Source organism: Hyaena hyaena, unplaced genomic scaffold (assembly GCF_003009895.1).
Source record: "Hyaena hyaena isolate Hyena2069 unplaced genomic scaffold, ASM300989v1 scaffold_15, whole genome shotgun sequence".
NCBI lineage: Eukaryota > Metazoa > Chordata > Mammalia > Carnivora > Hyaenidae > Hyaena > Hyaena hyaena.
This window is the reverse complement of record NW_024080647.1, coordinates 2874424-2893739: the sequence shown is the minus strand read 5'-3', so window position 1 is coordinate 2893739 and position 19316 is coordinate 2874424.

The following is a 19316-nucleotide window of genomic DNA, read 5'->3' as shown; positions in this document are numbered from 1 at the left end:
ATTTCAAGGAACGATGATGGCGACTCCCTCCTGAGGGGCCGTGAGGCCCAATGATGATCTCAGAAAGTCTCTGAAACAATAGCCAAGGATCCAAAATTTTAAAGATAGTGAAAGATTCTAAGGCATATGTGTGTGTAAATATAGTGTATATATAGTATAAAATATGTATGTATATAAAATATAGTGTATATATAGTATAAATATGTGTATATATAGTATAAAAATTATATGTAAATATATATATTTTTAAGTTTAAAAAATTATACAGGGGCACCTAGGTGGCTCAGTCGGTTTAGCGTCTGACTGTTGATCTCAGCTCATGTCATGATCTCACAGTTCGTGGGTTCAGCCCCACATTGAGCTCTGTGCTGACAGCGTGGAGCCTGCTTGGGATTCTCTCTCTCCCTCTCTCTCTGCTGCTGCCCTGCTCATGCTCTCTCTCTTTCTCAAAACAACAAAATAAACTTAAAAAAAATTACACAGAAAATACATGAATATATTCACATTATAAAGGAATGGCAACCGACCCTGTAGTAAATGGAACAAAAAGGGATAGGGTCCCTTCTCCTTGTCCCCTCCTCCCACCTTCCGTCCCCGAGATGGCCACTTTGGACAATGAGCCACAGCCCTTCCTGCATTTCCTCTGTGTTTTCATACAAATTAGGGACATATACTTATAGGTAGTATTGATTTTTTATGTCAGTGGATGTAGATAGGTAATATTGTTAGGCAACTTCCTTTTTTTCTTTTTGTAGTGTATGTTGGAGATCTTTCTGGATCACTGTACCCAATACCACCTCATTTGTTTTAATGCCCTCCCAGCATTCCCTTGCTTGGATGTTCCATATCTGGCCTAACCAGTCCCCTGTGGACGAGCATGTTTTCCCACAGTGCTTTGCTCTCACGAAGAACTCTGCAGTGACTATGCCTGTGCGTGTAATTTCATCCGTGTGTGTACATCTATTCCTAAATGTGGAATTGCTGCATCCATTGTGATTTTGATGGGTGTTGCCTAATCGTCTTTCGTTAGAGGTAACAGGTAACCTCATTCTCTTTAACCGAAGCCTATTCAGTGTCAACATTTAACCAATGTACCTAGAGAGAAATGAGACCGAAGTGTGGCTCGGTACGTGGGAGCCAACAAGGCCTGAGGCTGGCGGCTGGGGAAGGGCTTGGCCTCTGTGGGGAGCTCAGAGGCAAGAAGGAGGTATATTTGTTCTAGCTAATCCCTGAAGAAACCATCAGTGGTCCAGAGCTTTACAGTTTACAGAGTATATTCTGTGTATAATCAATCTCACATAACCCTATTGAGTGAGGAAGGGCAATATCATCTATTTTCATCCCATTCTGTGGAAGAGGAAACTGAGGCTTGAAAAGATCACACTCAAGTGACCAGCATGCTCAGGGTCTGAGACTCCAACTTTCAGATGCCTTTCCACCATGTCCAACTGCTCTCCCCTTTCTCTCTGGGTCACTTTCTGTGTCCCTCCACTCCTTATCACCCCCTCCACACCAAATCCTCCCCAGATAATCTGCTCTCAGGATGACCCCCAAGCCATCTCCTCAGGCCCCAGTAAACCCAGGGATGTGTAATGAGATTAGAGGTGGTTAGGATTTGCCTGAAATATACCCCCCACCCTGAGGCTGTCCCAATATGGGAATTTATAGATTCTTATTGCTCAGACAAGCTCAAGGACAGATGGTAGCAACGGGATGACTGATGTGGGGCTCAAACTCACAAAACCGTGAGATCATGACCCAAGCCGAAACCAAGAGTTGGATGCTTAATAGACTGAGCCACCCAGGCACTCCAAGCAAAAGTCCTAATTTATTTATTTAAAAAAAAATTAATGTTTATTTGTGAGAGAGTGTGAGTGGGGGAGGGGCAGAGAGAGAGGGAGACAGAATGTGAAGCGGGCTCCAGGCTCTGAGCTGTCAGCACAGAGCCCAGCACACCACAGGGCTCCAACCCACGAACTGCGAGATAATGGCCTGAGTCAAAGTCGGATGCTTAACCAACTGAGCCACCCAGCTGCTCCAGAAGAGACCTAACTTATAAAGGTACTCTATCATGCAGACCCCATTTGGTTTTTTGGTGTATACAGCTGACCTATGAACAGCGTGGGGACTAGGGACACCAACCCCCCCCCCCCACAGTCAAGTATCCATGTATAACTTTTGACTCACCAAAAACTTAACTAATAGTCTACTGTTGACTGGAAGCCTTACCAATAACATAAATAGTCAATTAACCCATGTCTTGTATGTTACATGTATTATATCTTGTATTCTTACAATAAAGTAAGCTAGAGGGAAAAAAGTTAGTAGGGAAATCATAAGGAAGAAAAAAAATACGTTTAAGTGCTGTACTTACTGATACTGTAAACTAATGTCATCTGTTTACAAGATGAATCGTCTGTGAGTACATACATCAACACTGTCTTCAGGATACGAAACATTGTAGATGTTCTACATAGTATAACACTAGGCATCCAAAGTGAAAAGATAGGGGCACCTGGGTGGCCCAGTTGGTTAAGCGTCTGACTTCGGCTCAGGTCACCATTCGTGAGTTCAAGCCCTGCGTTGGGCTCTGTGCTGACAGCTCTGAGCCTGGAGCCTGCTTCAGATTCTGTGTCTCCCTCTCTGTCTCTCTGCCCTTCCCCCACTCATACTCTGTCTCTTTCTCTCAAAAACAAATAAACATTAAAATTTTTTTAAATTAAGAAAAAACGAAAAGATAATGCCTGATCTATGTTTGTGTGCATAAGTTTTAATAAATTTTAACTTTGTAATAGATTTCTGTGCATTCTCTGGTAGACTAGTATCCACATCTGCTTGATGCATTCAGGACATACCTAATTTTTTCTTAGTTTTTTTGATATTTCTAGGCTATCCGGTTCATCTGAGTTTTTTTTTTTTTTCAAATTGCCACAAACCTCCAAACACTTGCCAATATATTTAATTGAAAAAAAAGCTGTGTAAAAGTGCACCCATGCAGTTTAAACCCAGGTTGTTCAAGAGTCAGCTGTAAATGTGTTTTTAACAAATTTCTACCCATCCTTTTCCCCTGTTGTATTCTCACTCAGATGTGATGGCCTTGTGTATCCAGTTTCGAATTCTGTTGTCTCCATTTCACTTAGGTCATACACATGTCCCATGTTCTCTGTGGTAGGCAGCTTCTAAGATGGTGACCAAGGATCTCCATGGGGTTCTGGACATGCGAACCCAAAATATGGCACCTTGACGTATTGAATATTTTAAGCTGAAAAGGTCTGAGAAAATAGGAGAAGCAGGAAGGTCACTCTGATCTTTCCTCTGCCTTTCTCCCCTGAAACAAGTCATAAACCCTCATGAGCGATGTACCCTCCCTCTCCCGGCAGAAAGAACTACCAATTATCTCTGAAGACAGAGCCACCAAGAAGAATCTGAACAAACAGGCTTTGCTAAGTTTCCCCCAGTTTCCTATACTTACTTCGTATTCTCAGACCTGTCGTATTTTGACACGACTGCCCAGTCTTCATCAAACTTAGCATAGAAATGCTCAGGTCTGTTTTTCCTGGCTTTCATTTCCTTAGGAAGGCTCCCGTGTCACATGAAACTTATATTAAATAAATTCATATGCTTTTTCCCTGTTAATCTGCCTTTGTCAGTTTAATATTCAGACCCAGCCAAGGACCCTGAGAGTTGAGGAAAACTTTTCCCCTTCCTACAGTCCCCACCTCCTGGAATTCACATGCCAGTGTAACCCTCTCTCCTTGAAATTGGACTAGACCAAGAGTTTCAGTCTTTTTTTTTTTTTAATTTTATTTATTTATTTTGAGAGAGAGACATGGGAGGGGGAGAGAGAGAGGGAGAAAGAGAGAGAATCCCAAGCAGGCTCCACATCATCAGCACAGAGCCTGATGTGGGACTTGAACACACAAACTGTGAGATTGTGACCTGAGCCGAAACCAAGAGTTGGACACTTAATCAGCTGAGCCACCCAGGCGCCCTGAGACTCAATTCTAATGAATAGGATACAGCAGAAATGATGGGAGGTCAATTCCAAGATCAGGTTACAGAGAACTGTGCCTTCCAGGTTGCTCACTTGCTGTGAGGGAAGCCAGCCGCCATATTGTGAGCTGTCCTATGAAGGGGCCCATAAATTGAGGCAGTGATGCCTTAAGAGCCAGCAAGGACCTGAGACTGCCCACAGCCATGTGAATGAACTTGGAAGTGGACCCTCCCCTAGTCAAGCTTTGAGATGACTGCTGCCTCCTGAGAGACCCTTACCCAAAGGCTCCCAGCCAAGCCATGCCTCGATTTTTGAGCCACAGAAACTCAGAGATAATAAAACCTTTTTAGTTAAGCCACTAAGTTTGAGGGTAATTTGTTATTCAGAAATAGGTAACTAATACACATTCTACGGCTTACATTTTCCTATTGCTGGATGTCTGGGCTGTGTTTAACTTCTCATTAATACAAAATTCACCTCAGTGAATATTTTCCCATCCAACAAGCCTGTTCTGAATGTAGATTATTTCCAGAGGGTGACCCCATCAGGGAGATGATGGAGGTCCAGATTAAGACATGTATAATTTTTCACCAACATCCCCACATTGCTGTCCTCCAAGAAAAGGGTGACCAAGTGGGGTCATCAGGAGTGTCCAGGTCCCCATTTCCACACAGCCCTGGCCAGCACCTTTCTTAGTCTTCCTGTTGATCAATGTTTCCAATAGCAATCAGGTAATGATGGTACCTTCCCTGCCTACCTCTCAGGGTTATTGTCCAACCTGAAATCAAAATCGTGTCAATCAAAAGTCCTCCGAAGGCTGAAAGTGCTCTGTAAGGCTGAGAGAGCTTCTGGTTTTTCTTAGAATTTCTTAGAATTTCTTAGAGCTCTGCTTTTCCCAGCCTCCTCCATTTTATAGGAGAGGAAGCAGGGGGTCAGAGGTGACCAGGGGTGTGCTGAGGGTCACAGTTAATTCACGGCAGGGCAGGGACAAGATAACCCAGGCCCATGCATAAATCTCCTCCTTCGGACCCAGCATCAGCCGCTCAGCTAGCCTGCACCAAACATGTACACGGAACCATAGGTGTCTCTTGCAGCCCCTCAGGACCCAGAAAATTCACATATTTCAAGAAAGGCTGGCCTCAGATCCTTCCTCCCTTTGCTGACCTGGCTAGCCAACAAAGCACCCTCATTTGCACTCACTGAGTCCAGTAAACTACCCCATGGGGCTCTGCCCAGCTCACTCCTGCATCTCAAGGCTGGCTGGCCCCTCAGCTCCAGCCTCCTCCCCTCTCCAGGCCCCTCTCTCAGGCCATGAACCCCAGCCTGGTTGTTTCCATCCCCCTGTCACTGTGGCTACGAAAACAGGAAGCGTCTGAGTCACCCATAGTCCCCTGGGCTTTGGCTGTCTGGGCCCGAGTTCTGGAGTCAGGGAAGGACAAGGAGGGAAGAGGGTGGCTTCACAGAAGCCTACTGTCTCGTAGAGCCCACTTTTCCAGTGCTGCCTTCCTGTTTGGGGGACCCCAAATAGCCAATGTGCCAGGATCCTCCCCAGGTCTCTTGGGATAAGAGAAAGAGCATTACCTCAAGATCTGGAATTTTAGAGTTGGCTCTGCTCCCCACTGGCCGGGGGCCCTTGGGCTTGTCCAGTGGGTCTCAGGCTTGATTATTTATTAAAATCACCTGCAGTGCTTTAAAACCTACTCTCCCCTGGGCTCCCCCCACCCCCACCCCCTTCAGAGATTCAGGTTTAACTTTTAAAAGCGCCTCTGGTGATTCCAAAGTGCAGCCAGGCTTGGGAACCACTCCCTAAGCCTCAGTTTCTCGCCCATCAGGGCTAATGGTGCCTACTTTCCTCAGCTGCTGAGAAACAGGATCTCCTGGGTGCGTTCAGACAGATTGAAAATGTAAACACTAGTGTGATAAGTCTTTATATGACTACCTGTGGGAGGGCTGGGGCAGAGATGAGGTACCCCGAGGGTTCCCTTGGCCTTTAGAACCCAGGTCAAGTTGACAGTGTCAGGACATTGACAAGTGCACTAAAGAGAATGAGCAAGCCTGTCTCCTGTCCCTCTGTGATCGTGCTCCCAGGTGCCAAGCACCTGAACAGAGAAAATTTAAGGGGAAAACAGCAGGTATCGCTCCTGGCGCGGGCCCCAACGAGCTCTTGGTCCAGTGGAGAAGAAAAGCAGGACTGCATCGGCTCAAAATACAAGGCAGAGGGATATAAGGGTTCCAAGAGAGGAAGGTAAAAGCGGAAAAGGAGATATGTTCTCACTGGAGGGAGTAAGGAAGGCTTCCTGTAGGAGATGATGTCTACCCCGCGGGGCTCCAGTAGGGTCTGGGAGCTCCAGACTGAGGGAAGAGCAGGAACAAAGACAGAAAGATAGGAGGGAAAGTGCATCCAAGACTTCCCGTGGCCATCCGGGGCCAGAGTGAGCATGGAGGGGACAGGACAGGCAGGAGGTCAGCTCTTCCCCTTTGGGAAGATACAAGTATATGCTGTGGGATTCTGTGTCTGAACAACAGCACCCACATTTATTTTACACGGGGATCTCATCACTCCATATTTCAAGGATCTTTTTTTGACATCTTTTGTTTCAGCTGGCCTGTGACTATCTTGTCACCCGTGTGCCTGGTTATCTATCTATCTATCTATCTATCTATCAATCAATTTCTTTACATTTTTGTGTCTGGTTATCTTTGATTGTAGGTTGAACATTTGTTTGGAACATTATCTTTGGAAATTACTTGATGCCTAAAGTGATGTCATCTTCCTGCAGCTGGGATTTTAGTTCGCTTCTGCCAGCCATCTGGGGCACTAATAGTCTCGGATCGTGGTAGCTAGGTCTTCAAGCTTAAGACTTTGCGGTTTCCCCGGGGAATTCAAAGCCAGAGTATAGGACTTGCAAAGGCCAGTTTGCTTCTGGGTCGCCGTTACTCTTAGAGTAACAAGCCTTTGGATTTCCCAGTCCTGAATGGGGGCTAGTTCCCAGTTCTCTGCTCTACATTCTGTTCTTTGATGCCCTCCTGGCTCTCAGAGGTTCTGCCCTGCTTCCTGGCTGCCACTTCTGGATCCAGACACCACTGGGGCAGAAGTGCCTCCCGAGGCTGAGCTCACCCGCCAGGCGATTTCTTGGTATCTTGCTAGCTCTTTGCTGCTTTTAAGATTATTTCAACTAGGGGTGCCTGGGTGGCTTAGTCAGTTGAATGTCCCACTTCGGCCCAAGTCATGATCTCACTGTCTGTGAGTTTGGGGCCCGCATTGGGCTCTCCACTGTCAGTGCAGAGCCCGCCTCAGATCCTCTGTCTCCCTCTCTCTCTGCCCCTCCCCCTTTGGTGCACACGTGTGTGCTCTCTCTCAAAAATAAATAAATGTTAAAAAAATTAAAAAGATTATTACAACTATTGGGGCATGTTTTTCTTTTCTTTTCTTTTTTTAGATATAATTTATTATCAAACTGGCTTACAAACAACACCCAGTGCCCATCCCAACAAGTGCCCTCCTCCATGCCCGGCACCTATTGCCCCCCGCCCCCATCAACCCTCAGTTTGTTCTCAGTGTTTAAGAGTCTCTTACGGTTTGGGGCCAGTTTTTCTAAGTTGCCTTCAATAACAGGGTTGGTCCAGACATCTAAATCTGCCTTTACTGAAAATAATGGTCCTCTCCAATGTGTTTCTACAATGATAGGGTTCCTATTTGATTTTTAATCCTCTAACTGTACCTCTTTTTCTTTTAAATCGCAAAGATTGGTAGCTAATTAAATATACTTATTTGCTATTTCTGACAGTATGAAAACATGTTCAAGACAATGATACCGATAAGAATGAAAAACATGCAGCAAGTGGCATCCAGCCTCCATCTACCTGCTGTGATTTGTCTCGCGTCTATGCAGTTCTTTGGGACCTCACTCCAGTTTTTCCTCAGGCTGCTGGGGCAGCCTCCTTGTCTAGGATATTGCTTCCAAGGGAAATAAAACTAGGGGCATCCTTCTGGACTTTAAATTTAGCTTGCACATCTTACTACTCTATTCATGAGCATCAACTTTTAACAGTCTCCTTTGAGATGTCTTTGAATAATATTTGGCTCAGTTTATAAGCTTGGTTAATCAAATATCTTGGGGCACCTGGATAGCTCAATCGGTTAAGTGTCTGACTTTGGCAGGTTATGATCTCATGGTTCATGGGTTCGAGCCCCACATGGGACTCTGTACTAACAGCTCAGGGCCTGGAGCCTGCTTCGGATTCTGTGTCTCCCTCTCTCTCTGCTCCTCCCCTACTCCCACTCTGCCTTTCACTCTCTCTCTCTCTCTCTCAAAAATAAATAAACATTAAAAGATTAAAAACACAAATAAAATATTTTATTTTATTTTAGATTTTTTTAAAAGTAGGCTCCATGCCCACTGTGGGACTTGAACTCCACAACCTGAGATCAAGAGTCACATGCCCTACCGACTGAGCCAGCCAGGCACCCCTTAAAATATTTTAAACTTTATTTAAAAATTAGACTTCCTATTTTAGTCCTTCAATTTCTGAATGAACCAACAACAGCTTTTTTGCTGCATATTAAATAATCTTTATAAAACTATAAGTTAAACTTATAAAAAAATCGAAATTAAATAATAATGAAAATTAAAATATGGTGAATTTAAAGTTCTCTTGCATGTTTTAATATGATGCATAAACTCGATAAGATTTCAACATAAAGTGCTCAGTTTAAATTATTCAGTTATGAGGCAACTGAGTGGCTCATTTGGTTAAGTATTTGACTTCGGCTCAGGTCAAGATCTGCGGGTTCATGATTTTGAGCCTCGCGTCAGCTCTGTGCTGACAGCTGGAGCCTAGAGCCTGCTTCAGATTCTGTGTCTTCCTGTCTCTCTGCCCCTTCCCTGCTCACATGCTTTCTCTCTCTCTCTCTCAAAAATAAACATTAAAAATTAAAAAAAAAACAAGGACAAACACTTGAGAGAAACTAGAGAATAAATTTAAAAATTATTCAGTTATACACATTCAATGAATAGTTATAAGGCTGTTGCTCTAAAAGACCAAATTACCTTGCACATTACAAACGTTAGAGTAACAAGTATACCCTGTTCACCTCAACAGAAAAATATCAATGTCATGGTCAAGTAGCCCACATCCTTGGAGCCAAACGTTACACATCCTTCCCAGATCTTTTGGTACAGTTTCCTCCCAGGCTGTCAGGCCTGATTGGATCTTGCATTTGACCTTTAAACTAGGTGTGATAGGCAGAATAAGATCCCTCTTCCCCAAGATGTCCACATCCTTATCCCTGAACCTGTGACTATGTTACCTTACATGGCACATGGGGCTTTGCAGATGTGATTATGTTAAGGATCCTGAGATGGGCAGATTACGCGGTGTTACCCAGGTGGGTCCAATGTAATCACAAGGGTCCTTATAAGGGAAGACGAGGCAGGAGGATGGGAGAGACAGGTGGTAACCGAGTCAGGAGTGACGTGATTGCCGGCTGAAAGGGAGCCAGGAGCCAAGAAATGGGAGCGAATTCTAGAAGCTGAAAAAAAGGCGAGGGAAGAGATTCTCAACCTAGAGCCTCCAGCAGGAATACAAGTGCTGCCAGCATCTGAGTTTAGCCCAAGGACACTTCTGATGTCCAGAGCTGTAAGAGAATAGATTTATATATATATATGTATATATATATATAATGTTTATTTATTTCTTTTGAGAGAGACACAGAGGGAGTGCATGTGTGCAAGTGGGGCAGGGGCAGAGGGAGAGAGAGAGAGAGAGAGAACCCCAAACAGGCACCACACCATCCGTGCAGAACCCGAAGTGGAGCTCAATCGCAGGAACCGTGAGGTCATGACCTGAGCCGAAATCAAGAGTCAGACGCTTAACCACCTGAGCCACCTCCGCACCCCAAATCTGTGTTTTGTTAAACCACTAAGTTTATGGTAATTTGTTACAGCAGCAATAGGAAACTAATACACTATTATAAATACAATTTTTCATGTAATCCTAAGATTTCTGAATTCAGTATGATCCTAAGCTATGTAAATATACATTCTATTGAATTTTAAGGACTTTTGAATGGTCGCAGCAATAAAATTACTGGAAAAATGGAAGCTCCAGGTTTTTTACACAGTTGTGTTTGCCCAGCACCCTCCACCGAAGACGTGAAGTTCTGTTCCTCATGACACGTCATTCGGTGCGGCTGTGTTAGCACTTACTGAATGCGATTGTTTGGGTTTGTTTCTGATCAGACAGGGTTTACATTCTACAGAGGACAGTCCTACCTCTTGGAATGTGGTTCCTGCCGCTACTGGGCTTCTTGATGCTATTCAGACACCTGAAGGCAGTTGTAGGAATCAGTTCTAACAGCAGCTTTAAATTTTTTTTTACTGTTTATTTTTTTATTTTAGAGAGCGAGAGACAGCATGAGCAGGGGAGGGGCAGAGAGAGAGGGAGACAGGATCCATGAAGAAGGCTCCAGGCTCTGAGCTGTCAGCACAGACCCCAACACGGGGCTTGAACCCGTGAGCCACGATATCATAACCTGAGCTGAAGTCGGATGCCCAACGGACCGAGCCACCCAGGCCTATCAGTGGCTTTAGGAGACAGGTCCCCAGAACACGGGTGGTGGCAGCCGCAGAGAGCAGTGGTGATGCGGTGTGCTAAGTACAGGGAGAGCCATTTGTGCAGAACATCTTTCCATCATCAGAGAGGAGGGAGAGTGGGAGGGGGCGGTCAGGGTGACCAGGGATATATGGGCTGAGAAGGGACAGCACCCAGACTGCAATGGCACCGGGCCAGCCTGGGAAACATGAACAAATGGCTGCCATGCCTGGGGGCCCTTTAGGGGGAAGTGAGGAGACCCAGGCCGGAGCTGGGGGTGAGCCCTCTGGAGCCTAGTCCTTCCCTCAGCTTGGTTTCAGTCCCAGCCCTGCCTTGCCCCTCGGTTCCTTCATCTGAACAGTGATATTCATGCTAGAACCTTCCTCTCCACAGGGAGGCAGGAGGCCACTGGGAAGGCAAGGAGGACAGCTTCTGTCCAGGAAGGTAAGTCAAGCTGCAGCCAGTGCAGCCACTGGGAACCTGAGCCCACACACCCTGGAGGGAATCCCTTGCTTCCTCCCAGCTCCGTGAAGGCGCACACCTTGTACCGATGACAAAACTGGCAACAGTCCCAGTAAGGGGTGTGTGAGACTCCAGACTAAACCAAATGGACCAGAATTTGGAGGGGGTAGGGGTTGCAGGTCTGGGAATCTGATCACCAGGGGACCTGGAGCTTCACTCGAGTTTAGAACCACTGGGTCCAGGCTCAGGACTCGAGTCTGGGTCCCCACAGACTGCTCCGAGCCACTGCTTGTCCCTGACAGGCTCCCGCCTCAGGCCTGGCGCTGCTTATATTATAGTGACATTCTGTTGCTGCCGTGTCTTCAGGGCTTGTGCAGAATGCCCAGTTCAATTTTAAATCCAGATGAGTGACTTATGCTTTTTTAGTGGAAGTGTGTTCCAAGATGTGCATGGGCCATACTGACGCTACAAATATCACTTGCCGTTCACCTGAAGTCTAAATGAACCGGGCATCCTGTAGTTCACTTGCTAACCCTGCTGCCTATGCCCAAGGCATCTTCCTAGTTATTCAGACACACTCGGGCCTCCAGTGGACACACTGATGCTCGGAGCTCTGTGAATTGGGCCTCTCTGCCTCTGCCCAGGAGAGTTCCCACCTGGGCCCACGTCCCTCGCTGAGGTGTCCGGGGAAGGCTAGCAGGAGGGGACTGCCTTGAGGAGTGAGTGGTCGGATGAAGCCTGGAAGGTGTCCCCATAAAGGGGACCAGGCTGCGAGAGGTTTGCTTGTACGCTCTGACCCCCTTTGGCACCCCATGGAAGAGGGAGAGGGTAAGCTCCACCCCTGCCCCTGCCCCCCCCCCCGCCACTTCCCCAGCCTCCCACCCAGGTTCCCAGGGTGGTGGGAGGGCTCAGAATTAGTGATGGGGAATCCAGATGGAGTTCTGGAAACAGACATGGCAAGATAAGGATCCCTCCAGATGTCTCTGTCTTCGATTGGATCATCTAATCTGAGGCTTCCTTTGGGCCCATTTCCTGGGGAGAGGGGCTGATGGCCTGCAGAGGGCGCCCTTTCCACACAGGTCTCAGAGCCCACCTTCCCGTTGGTGCTGGTGGTGGTCTGGAGTGATGAGTTTGGGAGATAGGTCAGACCCAGGAGGAGGGCACGCACCCGGGTCAGAGATTCCCAATCTGTCACACCCACCACCTCCTCATATAAAATACTGAGGACGCCCCTTTCACTATCCCGAAATGAAATTCACAGACATCATAGCCCATCCAGAGACACAAATGAACAACAAACGCACTGCTTTAATTGGAATAGAAAGGAGAAATAAAAAAGAAAGCAATTGAGAATAAAATAAAATGTATTTCGGTCTGTAAGTGTTTAAGCACTAGAGAAGGCTTGCAGTGTTTAAGTACTTCTGGCTTTTAGCTTCAACAGAAGCATTGAATGTAACAGTAAAGTGCAGGTAGTTACAGGGTACTTGCACTGGTAGGTCACACCTGATGTGATTTTTCGGACAAAGGAATATTTCTTTTATTTTTTTTTAAAGTTTATTTATTTATTTTTATTTGAGAGAGAAGGAGAAAGAGAGGGAGGGAGAGGGAGAGCATGCCAGGCAGAGGGCAGAAGGAAAGAGAGAATCCCAAGCAGGCTCCATGCTCAGTGCAGAGTCCACCTTGGGGCTTGAACCCACCATCCCGGGATTATGAACTGAGCCGAAAGCACGAGTCAGATGCCCAGCCAACTGAGCCACCCTGGTGCCCCTATTTATTTATCTTTAATCTCTACACCCAACATGGGGCTTGAACTCACAGCCCGGAGATCAAGAATCACATGTTCTTCTGACTGAGCCAGCCAGGTACCCCTGAAAAAAGGAATATTTCTCAATAAAATTCCGAACTAAACAAAGCACGTGCCTTCCCTTGATTTACATAGTAGTTGTGCTCCTAGAAAATTTGGTGTATGCTTTTAAAGCCATATGACAAAATACTTCGTGTTTATATGTAAAACAGAGTTGGGTTCTAGACTTGGAGATTGATCGAGAAGTTTTTCGCTGATATGAGACCTCGGACAACTCTTTGTTGCAGGAGCATCCCCCTGCCCACCGACGGTGCCGCCCCGTCACTGAGACAACCAACACACAAACCCACTATTCTAGAAAATGTGTCCCGGGGGCCCTGTCTGCATTCTGAGGGTCAGGATGAGGAGGCCACACGGGGAGCCCGGAACTCCCAGCTTTGCCACCCCGGGCTCGCTCCACCTCCGGTTTCCAGGCACCCTCTGAACTCAGCTCGCTCCTGGGGTCTGTGCCAAAGATGGCGGCCTGCAGGGTGTTTGGGGTAGAGGAAGGGGGTACAGGATACACGTCTGACTCCCCCTGTCTGCCCCCCCCCTCCAGGGTCTCTGTCTGCGGCAGGTGGGGAAGGTGACAGCCACATGTCCAATTGTGGTGGACAGTGTGACGCAGTCCCCAGGTCCCTCTTCTGGGAAGGACTCGCTGTCCTAGCTGTTGGGACCGCTTTAGGCCTCCCTGAGGGGACGGGCCCCCGCTGGCAAGCTGCGTCACTAAGGTTACCCTCCTCCCCTCCTCCGGGTGGCCCACATCCCCTGACCTGCTGGGCAAGGAATCCGAACGCCTGGCCATCTCAGCCCCGCTTAAGACAGCCCTGAAAGGCACACGTGTTCCAGAGCTCCCGCGGGGTTCGATCTGCACCACGGCTCTGCCTCTCCCTTTCCCACGTGTTGATCCCTGGGGCCTCCTCAATAAACACCTGTACCTTAAACTCCATCTTCGAGTCTTTCCTGGAGAACTCCACCTGTGACACCTGGCAATGGCAGTGTTGGTGAGCCGTGTGACCCAAGTCCTGGAAAGGGGAGCCCAGGAAAGGCGGCATCGGTCCTGCGGGAGCATTGGGGAGGGCCCTGTAGCAGTCGGGGTTCTCCAGAGAAAAGGACCCACTAGGATATGTATATAGATGGATAGAAAGAGACTTAGGGGCGCCTGGGTGGCTCAGTCGGTTGAGCGTCCAACTTCGGCTCAGGTCATGATCTGGTGGTCTGTGAGTTCAAGCCCCGTGTGGGCCTCTGTGCTGACAGCTCTGAGCCTGGAGCCTGCTTCAGATTCTATGTCTCCCTCTCTCTCTGCTGCCCCCCTGCAAAAAAAAACATTAAACAAAAAGAGACAGATTTAGTATGAGGGCCTGGCTCATGTGCTGTGGAGACTGAGCAGTCCCATGATTTGCTGTCAGCAAGCTGGAGGCCCAGGGAAGCTGGTGGTGGAGTCCCAGTCCGAAGCCAAAGGCCCGAGAAGCAGGGGAGCCAGTGGCCTGAGTCTGAAGGCCCAAGAGCCAGGCGTGCTGAGGTCAGAGGACAGGAGCAGGTGATGTCCCAGCTCAAGCAGAGAGCACATTCGCGTTTCCTCTGCTTTTTTGTTCTATTCAGAGCCTCAGATTGGAGGACACCCACGCACCCTGGTGAGGGTGATCTTCTTCTCTCTGCCCACAGATTCAAATGCCAGTCTCTTCTGGGAACACCCTCATAGTCACACCCTGAAATACTGTTTCCCCAGCTATCTGAACATCTCTTAGCCCAATCAAGTCCACAAGTTAAATTACCGTCTCAGCCCTCCTGGAGAAGGTGGGAATTGGGCCATCTTGAAACACAGGTTGGAATTTAAGAATCTGAGATTGGAGGGCCCTTGGAGGGCTCAGTTGGTTAGGTGTCTGACTTTGGCTCCGGTCATGATCTCGCGGTTCGTGAGTTCAAGCCCCGCGTCTGGCTCTGTGCTGACAACTCAGAGCCTGGAGCCTGCTTCAGATTCTGTGTCTCCCTCTCTCTCTGCCCCTGCCCCTGCTCAAGCTCTGTTTCTCTGCCTCTCTCTCAAAAATAAACAAATATTAAAAAATAAAAAGAATTCTGCCTCCCCCAAGGGCTGGGTCTGAGTGCCTTTGAGCCTAGTTCCCTCCTCTGCAAAGTGCAGATCATTGCATCACATGAGGGTATTGTGAGAATTAAAATTATTAATCCATATGCAGTAACAAACGTTTGCCAAGCACCTTCTCTGTGCTGGTGGCTCTGGGCACCAGGGCTACAGCTGCAAGTGTGACAGGTAAAGGTGACATGTGTGAAGGGCCAGGAGGACCACCGCCGCTCAGCCTGTGCTTGGGTGGTGGTCCCAGAGTTGCTGGCTGTGGGCTGACATTTCGGGCCTTTGTCTCCCTTGGTCTCCAGGCCTCCCCCAGCCCGCTGCCCCTGCAGTCTGGACCTTGTGCACTTCCCAGACCCAGGAACAGACATCTCTCTGTCCCTGGGAGGACGAGCCACCTCCTCTGAGCTCAGGGATGGAGACTGGTGGCCGCAGCAGCATCTCTGTCCATCAGCACTGACCACGGATCCAGAGAATCCATCTGCAGATGTCTCCTGGAACATTTAAAGTGATTAAGATAGGGCATCTGGGTGGTTCTGTCGGTTGAGTCTCCAACTCTTGATTTCAGCTCAGGTCATGAAGTCACGGTTCGTGGGTTCGAGCCCCACATCGGGCTCTGTGCTGACAGTGCAGAGCCTACTTGGGATTCTTCCTCTCTGGCCCTTCCTCACTTGTATGCTCTCTCTCTCAAAATAAATAAACAAAAAAAAAGATAATAACAGGATTAAGAGAAGTACCTAGTGACTGCTTCCTCCAGGCCGCCCTCCCGGACTGTCCATAGCAGGGCATGTTCCCTCTTGGGCGACCACAGTCCAGCCTGCTCCTCTCCTGCGGCAGTGCGGCCCACTGTCCCACTCCACTGGGGTCCGCATCTTACCTCCATTCCTGGTCTCTGGCTGGAGGGCTGCCAAAGAAAGTTGCCTGAGAAGACAACTGACTGGAGTCCTGTAAATTCCAGCCTGGGTCCCTGTACCCCCAACTCTAGAGAAAACAGAGGCTGAAATAGAGGCTCTTGCTTTCAAGTGGAGGCTCTGAAGGCCTAAGCTCTTACCTTCCTCTCCCTGCGAGTCCCGATTAAGGGCTTCTTCCTGTACATCTGTCTCCCTCCCCTCAGATCTCCTTCTTGCCTGAATCTTCAATTCCAATCCTATTTCACTGCCTGCTGCTGCAGTCACCCAAACTCAAAGACACTCACCATTTCCCCAGTCCTAAAATGTCCTCCCTCCACCCAGCCTCACAGATGTTTGATGAGTGAATAATTGATGGTGGCTGATGAGCAGAGCGGAAAGAGGGCCACCCTCAATCTTGGCTCTTCCTCAGGGATTTGTTGGGCGGGGAGGAACAGTGCTCTGTTCATGTGGTGGGGGCTCCTGAGTGACCTGGTGCTGCGTTGTGGCTCAGACATCCTGGAGTGGAGAGCTTGCGGGGTGGGGGGGTGTCTGGGGGTTACTGGCATAGGCGTCAGAGAACAGAGAAGCCTCCGGGACAGGAGTCAGGCTGAGAGACGTGGCCCAGGACAAAGCTTGGCTCTCAGAGGGGAGGGTCACTTAGGCACAACGGGGTTGTCACTTGGAAAGGAGATTTCTTGGTTCTGACCGCAAGGGGCCACGGATGGAAGAACATTGCTTAGAAGGGCAGAAAACTCCTGTTTAGTAACTATTCTTTCCTGTGATGTCATGAGCTATGCTTTGGGAGCCTTAAAACATTGGAGAACTTGGCAGGTGATTTTACAGGTTGCCTTGGCAGGTGAAGACCCCAGCCCGGGAAACAAGGCTGGGTTGGTTTTCCACAGATCTGAGCTCTGAATGACACGATGTCCCTGGCGCGGGCCTCCTCCCTTCAGAGCGGGGGCCGCAGCTAGTCCGTGGTGGATACCCACGGTCATAGGCGAAGGGGATGTATGTATCTACGTACTGCACCCGAGGGCTAGTCACCCTTCTGGGGACTCTCTGCCGCTTTGCCTTTGGTCCACATAGCAGAGAGCTGGCTCAGTAGAATGGACCACTGAGGAGGAGTGGGTGCCCTGTGATGGCCCCGAGCGAGAGGCTGCTGACCTCAGGGGGGAGGAATGCAGGCTGTCTGAAGCATGGTGATGATGGACAGGAGGGAGAAGGTTGCATTCTTTCCTAGCAGAGATCTGCCAAGCATAAGCACACGTGTGCGTGTGTGTGTGTGTGTGTGTGTGTGTGTGTGTGTGTGTGTAGCAGGGACCCAGGAGAATGACATTTCAATGGCTGAGCTCCAAGCCAGCTCCCAGGAAAATTTAAAATTTAAAATTTAAAATTTTAGTCTTGGTTCCTGCTGTGTTCCCAGGGCCTTCAGGAATGGCTGGCTGGCTGGCTGGCTGGCTCTCAGGGACTGACGCTAGGCGGGCAGTGTGGCCGGTGCGCCCAGCCAGGGCTCCTGTTTGAGGTGTCCCTGAAGGGTGCCCCTTTCTCTGCCCAGAGGCCTCCGGAGGCTCCTACTACTTTGTGGCTCCTCACTGCCAGCTCCATCCCGAGGTCTCAACTGAGTGTTTGCCATGTCCCAGTGTTTGGAAGGGTAGAGGGGGGTGAAAGGCGTGCTCTGATTCAAAGGCAGATGGAAACTGGATTTGTCGCCACAGCTCACACCCAGGAAGCCAGAGCGCAGTCACAGGGCCCCACTCGCCACAGGCAGGCTGGCAAAGGCGTCCGGCTACAATGCGGGGGCTCTGCTACTAAAGGAAGGAGAGTTGGTATTGGAGAACAGTTAGCATCTTGTCCCCAAAGCAAGAGATATGGAGAGAGTGTGGTGACAGGGAGACCAGGAAAGAGGCTACTGTAGTGATCCGTGTGAGAAGCCATGGTGGCCTGGACTGGTGGCAGCTGGGGTCAGACACGTGGAAGGATTCGAGAAATATTTCGGAGGCAGAAGCAGCAGCATTTGGTATTAATGAAATATGGAGGGTGAAGGGGTGGCAGGGGTCAGGAACAATTTCTGTATATCTGGCATGAAAATCAAGCACATGTATTCGGCAGACATTTATGGACTTGATCCCACATGGCAGGCAGATACCATGCCTGGAGGTGCATGGCATTATCTTTGTCCTTGTGGGGCACTGGAGGAGACAGAGTAACCCCCTGGGAACAGTGAGGGAGCTGTCAGATGCTTGGAAACCAGTCGGGATGGACAGGAGTGGGCACGATTTCAGGGGAAGCAGAATGTACGTTAAGGCGTCAGGGGTATTTGGTGGGACTGAGTTCTCCTAGAGGAGAGGTAGGCGTTCCAGTGAGTAAGCAGGGGGACCCAAGACTCGGAAGTAGCCCAGATCCTCAGAAAAAACTTTCTAGTGATGGTAGCAATCCCCACGGTGCAGAATGAGCCCTGGCTTAGGAACCATCTGGAAGTGAATTCAAATCCTGCCTCTGTGCTCACGTGTTGCTGGCAGAATGATAAACCAGATCGATCTCTATTGTAGACTATCTGGCATTATCTATCGAAAATATGAATACACATATCTCTCAACTTAGCAATCTACTTCCAGGAATTTACCCTACAGATATTACCCAAGCATGTGTGAAGCAACACATGTATACAAAGCTATGTATTGCAGCATTATCTTTGTGATTGCAATAGGATTAGAAATAACCCAAATGTCTGTCAATATAGGATTGGGTAAATAAATGATATGTTTATGCCCTGGAATATTCTGGAAAAGGAATGAAGTTACTCTCTGTGGACTAATGTGGAAAGATCTCCAAGGTGTATCGTAAGTGATAAAAACAAAGCACAGGGCACCTGAGTGGCTCAGTGGGTTGAGATTCTGGCTCTTGATTTTGGCTCAGGTCATGATCTCACGGCTCATGAAATTGAGGCCTACATTGGGCTTCAAGCTGACAGAGCAGAACCTGCTTGGGATTCTCTCTCTCTGTCTCCCTCTTTCTGCCCCTCCCCTACTCTCTCTATCTCTCTCTCAAAATAAGCATTTTTTGAAAAGCAAGGGACAGATCAGTGTGTATAGTTTACCACCATTTGGGTAAAGAAAAAAGTGGGGATAGAAGGATATCGATCTAAATATATCTGTGTATTTTTAAAATATTTGCTTGTATATACATGGACTATCTTTGGAAGGGACACCCAAAGCCAGTTCCTTCCAGGACAGAGAACTAAGTGGCTGGGAAGCACAATTGGCAGGCAGGCTTTTTACTGTACTCTTTCGCATGTTTGGAATTTCCATTATGTGAATGTATTATATATATCCCAGCCCTGCCTTTTGATAGCTGTGTGACTTTAGGCAAGTGACCTGGCTTCTCTGAGCCTTAGTTTTCTCTTCTGTAAAATGTAATAACACCATCGGCCTTGTAAGGAACATCAGG